Below are 11,009 nucleotides of genomic sequence, written 5' to 3'. Positions count from 1 at the left end.
TGTTACAGATTTTGACCCTAGAAAGAGTAACATAGCGGTTTACTGCTTCAAATCAATGTTTTCTCTCGGTTTAGCCTGTTTTCTCGGTCTAAGCCTGTTTTGGGATAAAACGGGTTTAACTGTTGTCTAAACACTCCAAATTCATCCGGAACTCTTACAACTAGTCAAATGCATTGGATTGTCACACATTCTGACCCTAGAAACAGTAACAAAGCTGTTTACTGCTTAGAATCAACGTTTTCTCGGTTTTAGCCGGTCCAGGACAAAATGGGTAAAAGTGGTGTCTAAACACTCCAAATTCAACCCGAACTCTTATAATTAGTCAAATGCATTGGCTTGTTACATATTTTGACCCTAGAAAGAGTAACATAGCTGTTTACTGCTTCAAATCAATGTTTTCTCTCGGTTTTAGCCTGTTTTCTTGGTCTAAGCCTGTTTTGGGATAAAACAGGTTTAAGTGTTGTCTAAACACTCCAAATTCATCCCGAACTCTTACAACTAGTCAAATGCATTGGATTGTCACACATTCTGACCCTTGAAATAGTAACAAAGCTGTTTACTGCTTAGAATCAACGTTTTCTTGGTTTTAGCCTGTTTCAGGACAAAATGGGTAAAAGTGGTGTCTAAACACTCCAAATTCAACCCGAACTCTTATAATTAGTCAAATGCATTGGATTGTTACATATTTTGACCCTAGAAAGAGTAACATAGCGGTTTACTTCTTCAAATCAATGTTTTCTCTCGGTTTTAGCCTGTTTTCTTGGTCTAAGCCTGTTTTGGGATAAAATGGGTTTAAGTGTTGTCTAAACACTCCAAATTCATCCCGAACTCTTACAACTAGTCAAATGCATTGGATTGTCACACATTCTGACCCTAGAAACAGAAACAAAGCTGTTTACTGCTTAGAATCAATGTTTTCTTGGTTTTAGCCTGTTTCGGGACAAAATGGGTAAAAGTGGTGTCTAAACACTCCAAATTCAACCTGAACTCTTATAATTAGTCCAATACATTGAATTGATACATATTTTGACCCTAGAAAGAGTAACATAGCTGTTTACTGCTTTGAATTAATGTATTCTCTCGGTTTTAGCCTGTTTTCTCGGTTTAAACCTGTTTTGGGATAAAACGGGTTTTAATGTTGTCTAAACACTCGAAATTCATCATGAACTTTTACAACTAGTCAATGCATTGGATTTTCACACATTCTGACCCTAGAAACAGAAACAAACCTGTTTTCTGCTTAGAATCAATGTTTTCTCGGTTTTAGCCTGTTTTGGGACAAAATGGGTAAAAGTGGTGTCTAAACACTCCAAATTCAACCTGAACTCTTATAATTAGTCCAATACATTGAATTGATACATATTATGACCCTAGAAAGAGTAACATAGCTGTTTACGGATTTGAATCAATGTTTTCTCACGGTTTTTTACCCCGTTTCCTCGGTTTAAGCCTGTTATGGGATAAAACGGGTTTTAGTGTTGTCTAAACACTCGAAATTCATCCCGAACTCTTAGAACTAGTCAATGCATTGGATTTTCACACATTCTGCCCCTTAGAAATAGTAACAAATCTGGTTACTGCTTCGAATCAATGATTTCTTGGTTTTAGCCTGTTTCCGGACAAAATGGGTAAAAGTGGTGTCTAAAAACTCCAAATTCAACTTGAACTCTTATAATTAGTCAAATACATTGGATTGATACATATTATGACCCTAGAAAGTGTTAGAATTAGTGGAATTAGAGATAGACTTAAGAGAGTTTAGAGAGTAGAAAGCGATTCGGTAGAGAATAAGGAAGGAGATAAGATTAGTTTTTCATTCCATAAGTGTGTGTCTTACAATGTAGGCTAAAGCCTATATATAACAAGGAAACTTAGGGCTACACATTTTACAAACCGATCATCTAAGTGATAGGGACAGGGGGAGAGAGAAGACTAATCCCAAGGCTGATAGCGACCTGTCCTAGTCTCCTTAAACCCAACATTACCCGTGACTCCACTTGCTCTTCCTCTCTAACGGCTACAAAGGAGATTCTAGAGCCTTCTCATGGGCCTAAGACATGCAGGCCTCCTCACTATCCACACGCACACATAGATGACTCGGCCTTATTGCTTAGGCGTACGGACGGTCACGGTTGCCTTGGGCTGTACGGACGGTCACGGTTGCCTTAGGCTTATTCTTGGTCAATACTCCCCCTCAAGGTTAGCCGAATGCAATGGCTAAGCTTGGAACCCGTGAAGCAGCACCTCATTAAAAAAACCTTGACTTAGAAAACGTCATGGGACAAAACTAAGCCAAGGGAAAAAGAGTGTGCTGTCCACGGATTAGAGGAGTGTGATCAAGGTCTTGTAAGGTCTACAAGTCCAAGTTTGTTATGAATGTAATCACAAACCTTAGAACTTGCAGACTTGGTGAATATGTCAGCCAACTGATCTTGACTTCGAGTGTGACAAGGTAGTATCACTCCCTCTTCAATCTTTTCCCGAACTTTATGGCAATCACTTTCAATGTGCTTGGTTCGCTCATGGAAGACAGAGTTGGTGGCTATGTGAATTGCAGCCTCATTGTCACAATGCATAGTGATAGGTTGTTGTGAGTCGATACCAAGATCCTTGAGCAGCCCCTTTAACCAAGTTAATTCGTTTGTTAACTTCCTCATTGCTCGATACTCGGCCTCCGCACTTGAACATGATACCACTTTTTGCTTCTTTGACTTCCAAGTCACGAGGTTTCCTCCTACAAAGGTGCAATATCCAGTGGTTGACCTCCTATCTAAGGTGTCTCCATTGTAGTCTGCATCACAATAGCCCACAATCTCGGTGTTATCGTTCTTGCCCATCCAAATGCCTTGGCCCGGGCTGCCTTTGAGGTAGCTTAGGATCCGCTCGACCTGACTCCATTGATATTTGCTTGGAGCCTTCATGTGTTGACTAACCTGATTCACAGCATAACATATGTCAGGTCGTGTAATGGTAAGGTAGATTAACTTACCTACAAGCCGGTGGTATCGCGTGATGTCCGGGAACGGCTCATCCATCGGTTCGTTCGGTCGGCCCTCTTGAGCCCGAATGCTCTCCCCCTTTCGCTTGAGCTGGTAGTCCTCATCAAGCGGCGTAGAGGCCGGAGACACGCCAAGCTTGCCGGTCTCCTCTAACAAGTCAAGAGTATACTTTCGTTGGGAAAGAAAGAGACCTTCCGGTGAGCGACAAATCTCAATACCAAGGAAGTATTTGAGTTCATCAAGGTCCTTGATGTCAAACACAGACTTGAGAGACTCTTTGGTGTCATGAATGCCAGCCGAATCATCACCAGTCACGATGATGTCGTCAACGTAGATAAGTACCACCACCCGGCCAAGGGAGGTTTGACGCGTGAAAAGAGTGCGGTCAGCCTCCGACCGCCGAAAACCATGAGTCTTGAGGGTGGAGCTCAGTTTATGATACCAGGCACGCGGAGACTGCTTGAGACCATAGATAGCTTTATGCAGCCTCAAGACTTTGCCGGGAGGAACTAAGTCTTCAAGGCCAGGAGGAGGCGTCATATACACTTCTTCATCGTGTTCACCTTGAAGGAAGGCATTTTTAACGTCCATCTGCCATAAGTCCCATGAGAGGTTGACGGCAAGAGACAGCACAACCCGAACCGTATGGATTTTGGCTACCGGTGCAAACGTGTCTGTGTAGTCCGCGCCATATGTTTGGGTGATGCCACGAGCCACTAATCGGGCTTTATGACGTTCAATGGCACCAGTGCTCAAATACTTGATGGTGAACACCCATTTAGAGCTTACTGCCTTCTTGCCTTTAGGGAGGTCCGATTCATCCCATGTATGGTTCCGGATCATGGCACCTGTTTCGTCTTTGATCGCGTCTAACCATACTTGATGATCCTTGGCATCTTCCTAGGTTTGTGGGATCCAATTGGCGTCAACTTGGCCGAAGAACGCTTGGTGGTCGGCCGGTAACAGCTCAAGGGAACAAACGGACTGGATGGGATGAGCGACGGCTTGACTATTGTAGTATACACGCTTGTTTGTCCAAGTGGAGGGATCAGATCGAGGTCGGGTACTCCGGCGTAAGACTGGTGGAGGAGGTGGCTTCACGGTGGGCTCGATGGAAGTACTGGCCGTAGTGACCGCCTCCTCGTGTTGCTTGGTAGGAGCCGCAGCCGGGGCAGACGCGGCTGTTGTAGGGCCAGGGATAGGGACACTGGCCACGGGCCGGCCAGCCTCGGTGAAAACATTCTCTTGGGTTAAGACATTGTCTTGTGTATCCCCTTGGTCAGGCCCACCCTCGGTAGGTGTTGGACCGAGCGCTGGTCGCACAGTACCCGTCGGTGGAGTCGGGTTACCAAGATGATCAAGAAGGAACCTTAGACTGGAGGCTCGGTTGCTAAGTGAGGTGGGGAGGTCTTTGAGGCTGTTCCAATCCTTTTTGTCGTAGTAGCCAACATTTTCCAGGAACCGAACATCTCTAGAGACGTATAGCCGACTTGTGGTCGGGTCGTAACACTTGTACCCCTTTTGAGTCGTGGAGTAGCCAATGAACATGCATTTTGTACTCTTGGCGTCCAGCTTACTCCGTTGTTCTCCAGGTACTAACACAAAACAAACACATCCAAAGACACGTAAGTGATCAAGAGATGGTTTAAATTTGTTTAATACCTCAAATGGGGATAAGTCATGAAGAACTTTGGTTGGTGTCCGGTTGATCAAATAACATGCTGTCATCACAGCATCACCCCAAAATCTCTTGGTAACATTCGAATGGAACATCATTGACCGCGCAACCTCCATGAGGTGCCGGTTCTTTCTCTCGGCCACACCATTTTGTTGGGGCGTGTAGGGACAACTAGTTTGATGGAGAATGCCATGCTTAGAGAGATGTTCTTTGAACTTGCAACTCGTGTATTCTCCACCATTATCCGACCTTAGTACCTTAAGTTTAGCATTGAAATGATTAGTCACATAATTCTGAAAATTGACAAAGGCATCAAATACTCTATCTTTAGAAGGTAACAAAGTGACCCAAGTATATTTTGATTTTTCATCAATAAAGGTCACAAAATACTTGTTATTGTCCCTAGATAGACATGGTGATGTCCAAACATCTGAATGAACTAGATCAAAGCAATTTTCATAAATAGTAGTTGATTTAGGGAAGATAGACTTGCAATGTTTTGCAAGGATACAAGGCTCACAAGTAGAGTTATCAAAATAAATATTAGGAAACATTAGCCCAAGAGCACGAGAATGTGGGTGGCCTAGCCTAGCATGCCACACCATATTCGAATTAACAACAAAACAAGAGTTAATAGAAGAAGATAAGTTGGGATCGGTTTTCTCTAGGACATAGAGATCTCCACTCCCTTGCCCTTCTCCAAGAAATTTTCCAGTTTCAATATCCTGAAAATGAACACTGTTAGGACCAAAGATTGCATAACAATTCAAATCATTTGTGGCCCTTTTAACCGATAGGAGATTAGAGGTGAAGGTAGGCATAAAGAAGGCTTTTGAGGTTTTATCAAATAGTTTCAAGTCTCCTATTCTTTTTACTGGTATTTGTTCTCCATTAGCAATAATAACATTTCCTTTTATATTGTTAATTAGACTAGGGTTACTAATCATGTGGTGAGAGGCACCCGAGTCAATAACAAGTGATTTACTAGGCTTAGAGGTAAAGAAGGAGATACCAGACTCCTTGAGTGAAGCAATGGAGCGAATGAGGGCCTCTATGTCAGACTTCCTTACCACCTCTCCATAGGATGCAGTCATGGCCACCTCCTCTCCTTGTCTCGACGAACCGCCCCTTTTTCACCTACCGCTTCCTTAGAGAGATTCGCTTTGAACTTTGCTGGCTTGAGATGAGGGTGAAGAATCCAGCATTTGTCCTTCATATGGCCTCTCTTCTTGCAATGATCACACACCCAGACCTTCCTATCTTCCTGCTTGTACACACCTTTGTTGGCCGTGACTAGCTCCCCCTTACCGCTAAAGAGATCGAGTGAGCCTTGTTCCTTTTGAACTTGAGAACACACTTCTTCAAAGCTGGGTAGCTTGTCTCCTCTTAGGATGTGCTTCATGAGGTCGTTAAAGGCTGGGTTGAGCGTGAGTAGGAGGCCAAAGACCTTGTCCTGCTCTTTTCTCTCATTAAGGACCGTCGGATCTAGAGAGCTTGGTCGTAAGGCCTCAAGCTCCGACCAAAGGGCTCTATACTTACCAAGATGCTTAGTAAACTCTAAGTCATCTTGGCTCAGGCTGTTGATGGCTCTCTTGACTTCAAAGACTCGGGTCAAGTTAGAGACATTCCCATAAACGCTCTTAAGCGTTTCCCAAAGTTCCTTGGCCGTTTCACAATATGAGTAGGCCTCAAGGATTGGCGTGTCTAGAGAGTTTTGGAGAACAGATAGGACAACTTGGTCTTCTTGGAACCACTTGGCCTTCCTCTCGCTCTCTTCCTCTTCTTCCACCTGGGAAGCTTCTTCTCCTTTGAGGTTTTGCTTTGGTACATAGTCGGTTTCGACATGACTCCAAAGGCCGCGACCTCCAAGGGCGGTTCTTGTCCACAGCAAGTACTTGGTTCCCTTTAGAACAATCGGTGTAACAATGGGCTTGGCGTTTTCCATGGTTTGATTTCTATGGACCAATGGATAAAGTGTTTACCCGGAGAATAAAAGAGAGATGCTAGTAGCAAGAATGGAAGAGAAGGAGGCTAGAGTATAGAAACAAGTAGAATGATGAGATTAAATTGCAAAGAATCGAAGAACATGCTCTGATACCATGTTAGAATTAGTGGAAGTAGAGATAGACTTAAGGGAGTTTAGAGAGTAGAAAGCGATTCGGTAGAGAATAAGGAAGGAGATAAGATTAGTTTTTCATTCCATAAGTGTGTGTCATACAATGTAGGCTAAAGCCTATATATAACAAGGAAACTTAGGGCTACACCCTTTACAAACCGATCGTCTAAGTGATAGGGACAGGGGGAGAGAGAAGACTAATCCCAAGGCTGATAGCGACCTGTCCTAGTCTCCTTAAACCCAACATTACCCGTGACTCCACTTGCTCTTCCTCTCTAACGGCTACAAAGGAGATTCTAGAGCCTTCTCATGGGCCTAAGACATGCAGGCCTCCTCACTATCCACACGCACACATAGATGACTCGGCCTTATTGCTTAGGCGTACGGACGGTAACGGTTGCCTTGGGCTGTACGGACGGTCACGGTTGCCTTAGGCTTATTCTTGGTCAATAGAAAGAGTAATATAGCGGTTTACTGCTTTGAATCAATGTTTTCTCTCGGTTTAAGCCTGTTTTCTCGGTTTAAGCTTGTTTTGGGATAAAACGGGTTTAAGTGTTCTCTAAACACTCCAAATTCATCCTGAACTCTTATAATTAGTCAAATGTATTGGATTAATACATATTTTGACCCTAGAAAGAGTAACATAGCTGTTTACTGCTTTGAATCAATGTTTTCTCTCGGTTTTACCCCGTTTTCTTGGTTCAAGCATGTTTTGGGATAAAATGGGTTTAAGTGTTGTCTAAACACTCCAAATTCATCCCAAACTCTTAAAACTAGTCAAATGCATTGGATTGTCACACATTCTGCCCCTAGAAACAGTAACAAAGCTGTTTACTGCTTAGAATAAACGTTTTCTCAGTTTTAGGCTGTTTTAGGACAAAATGGGTAAAAGTGGTGTCTAAACAGTCCAAATTCAACCCGAACTCTTATAATTAGTCAAATGCATAGGATTGTTACAGATTTTGACCCTAGAAAGAGTAACATAGCGGTTTACTGCTTCAAATCAATGTTTTCTCTCGGCTTTAGCCTGTTTTCTCGGTCTAAGCCTGTTTTGGGATAAAACGGGTTTAAGTGTTGTCTAAACACTCCAAATTCATCCCGAACTCTTACAACTAGTCAAATGCATTGGATTGTCACACATTCTGACCCTTGAAACAGTAACAAAGCTGTTTACTGCTTAGAATCAACGTTTTCTCGGTTTAAGCCTGTTTTAGGATAAAACGGGTTTAAATGTTCTCTAAACACTCCAAATTCAACCTGAACTATTATAATTAGTAAAATGCATTTGATTGTTACATATTTTGACCCTAGAAAGAGTAACATAGCAGTTTACTGCTTCAAATCAATGTTTTCTCTCAGTTTTAGCCAGTTTTCTTGGTCTAAGCCTGTTTTGGGATAAAACAGGTTTAAGTGTTGTCTAAACACTCCAAATTCATCCCGAACTCTTACAACTAGTCAAATGCATTGGATTGTCACACATTCTGACCCTTGAAACAGTAACAAAGCTGTTTACTGCTTAGAATCAACGTTTTCTCGGTTTAAGCCTGTTTTAGGATAAAACGGGTTTAAATGTTCTATAAACACTCCAAATTCAACCTGAACTATTATAATTAGTAAAATGCATTTGATTGTTACATATTTTGACCCTAGAAAGAGTAACATAGCGGTTTACTGCTTCAAATCAATGTTTTCTCTCGGTTTTAGCCTGTTTTCTTGGTCTAACCCTGTTTTGGGATAAAACGGGTTTAAGTATTGTCTAAACACTCCAAATTCATTCCGAACTCTTACAACTAGTCAAATGCATTGGATTGTCACACATTCTGACCCTTGAAACAGTAACAAAGCTGTTTACTGCTTAGAATCAACGTTTTCTCGGTTTAAGCCTGTTTTAGGATAAAACGGGTTTAAATGTTCTCTAAACACTCCAAATTCAACCTGAACTATTATAATTAGTAAAATGCATTTGATTGTTACATATTTTGACCCTAGAAAGAGTAACATAGCGGTTTACTGCTTCAAATCAATGTTTTCTCTCGGTTTTAGCCTGTTTTCTTGGTCTAACCCTGTTTTGGGATAAAACGGGTTTAAGTGTTGTCTAAACACTCCAAATTCATTCCGAACTCTTACAACTAGTCAAAAACATTGGATTTTCATACATTCTGACCCTAGAAACAGAAACAAAGCTGTTTACTGCTTAGAATCAATGTTTTCTCGGTTTTAGCCTGTTTCGGGACAAAATGGGTAAAAGTAGTGTCTAAACACTCCAAATTCAACCTGAACTCTTATAATTAGTCCAATACATTGAACTGATACATATTTTGACCCTAGAAAGAGTAACATAGCTGTTTACTGCTTTGAATTAATGTATTCTCTCGGTTTTAGCCTGTTTTCTCGGTTTAAACCTGTTTTGGGATAAAACGGGTTTTAGTGTTGTCTAAACATTCGAAATTCATCATAAACTTTTAAAACTAGTCAATGCATTGGATTTTCACACATTCTGACCGTTAGAAATAGTAACAAATCTGGTTACTGCTTAGAATCAATGATTTCTTGGTTTTAGCCTGTTTCCGGACAAAATGGGTAAAAGTAGTGTCTAAAAACTCCAAATTCAACCTGAACTCTTATAATTAGTCAAATGGATAGGATTGTTACAGATTTTGACCCTAGAAAGAGTAACATAGCGGTTTACTGCTTCAAATCAATGTTTTCTCTCGGCTTTAGCCTGTTTTCTCGGTCTAAGCCTGTTTTGGGATAAAACGGGTTTAAGTGTTGTCTAAACACTCCAAAATCATCCCGAACTCTTACAACTAGTCAAATGCATTGGATTGTCACACATTCTGACCCTAGAAACAGTAACAAAGCTGTTTACTGCTTAGAATCAACGTTTTCTCGGTTTTAGCCTGTTTCAAGACAAAATGGGTAAAAGTGGTGTCTAAACACTCCAAATTCAACCCGAACTCTTATAATTAGTCAAATGCATTGGATTGTTACATATTTTGACCCTAGAAAGAGTAACATAGCAGTTTACTGCTTCAAATCAATGTTTTCTCTCAGTTTTAGCCAGTTTTCTTGGTCTAAGCCTGTTTTGGGATAAAACAGGTTTAAGTGTTGTCTAAACACTCCAAATTCATCCCGAACTCTTACAACTAGTCAAATGCATTGGATTGTCACACATTCTGACCCTTGAAACAGTAACAAAGCTGTTTACTGCTTAGAATCAACGTTTTCTCGGTTTAAGCCTGTTTTAGGATAAAACGGGTTTAAATGTTCTATAAACACTCCAAATTCAACCTGAACTATTATAATTAGTAAAATGCATTTGATTGTTACATATTTTGACCCTAGAAAGAGTAACATAGCGGTTTACTGCTTCAAATCAATGTTTTCTCTCGGTTTTAGCCTGTTTTCTTGGTCTAACCCTGTTTTGGGATAAAACGGGTTTAAGTGTTGTCTAAACACTCCAAATTCATTCCGAACTCTTACAACTAGTCAAATGCATTGGATTGTCACACATTCTGACCCTTGAAACAGTAACAAAGCTGTTTACTGCTTAGAATCAACGTTTTCTCGGTTTAAGCCTGTTTTAGGATAAAACGGGTTTAAATGTTCTCTAAACACTCCAAATTCAACCTGAACTATTATAATTAGTAAAATGCATTTGATTGTTACATATTTTGACCCTAGAAAGAGTAACATAGCGGTTTACTGCTTCAAATCAATGTTTTCTCTCGGTTTTAGCCTGTTTTCTTGGTCTAACCCTGTTTTGGGATAAAACGGGTTTAAGTGTTGTCTAAACACTCCAAATTCATTCCGAACTCTTACAACTAGTCAAAAACATTGGATTTTCATACATTCTGACCCTAGAAACAGAAACAAAGCTGTTTACTGCTTAGAATCAATGTTTTCTCGGTTTTAGCCTCTTTCGGGACAAAATGGGTAAAAGTAGTGTCTAAACACTCCAAATTCAACCTGAACTCTTATAATTAGTCCAATACATTGAACTGATACATATTTTGACCCTAGAAAGAGTAACATAGCTGTTTACTGCTTTGAATTAATGTATTCTCTCGGTTTTAGCCTGTTTTCTCGGTTTAAACCTGTTTTGGGATAAAACGGGTTTTAGTGTTGTCTAAACACTCGAAATTCATCATAAACTTTTAAAACTAGTCAATGCATTGGATTTTCACACATTCTGACCCTTAGAAATAGTAACAAA

The sequence above is a fragment of the Camelina sativa genome, chromosome 10 (genome assembly GCF_030686135.1).
Source record: "Camelina sativa cultivar CO46 ecotype springtype chromosome 10, ASM3068613v1".
NCBI classification, from domain to species: Eukaryota; Viridiplantae; Streptophyta; class Magnoliopsida; order Brassicales; family Brassicaceae; genus Camelina; species Camelina sativa.
The sequence above is the reverse complement of the archived record's forward strand: the minus strand, read 5'-3'. Positions refer to the sequence as shown.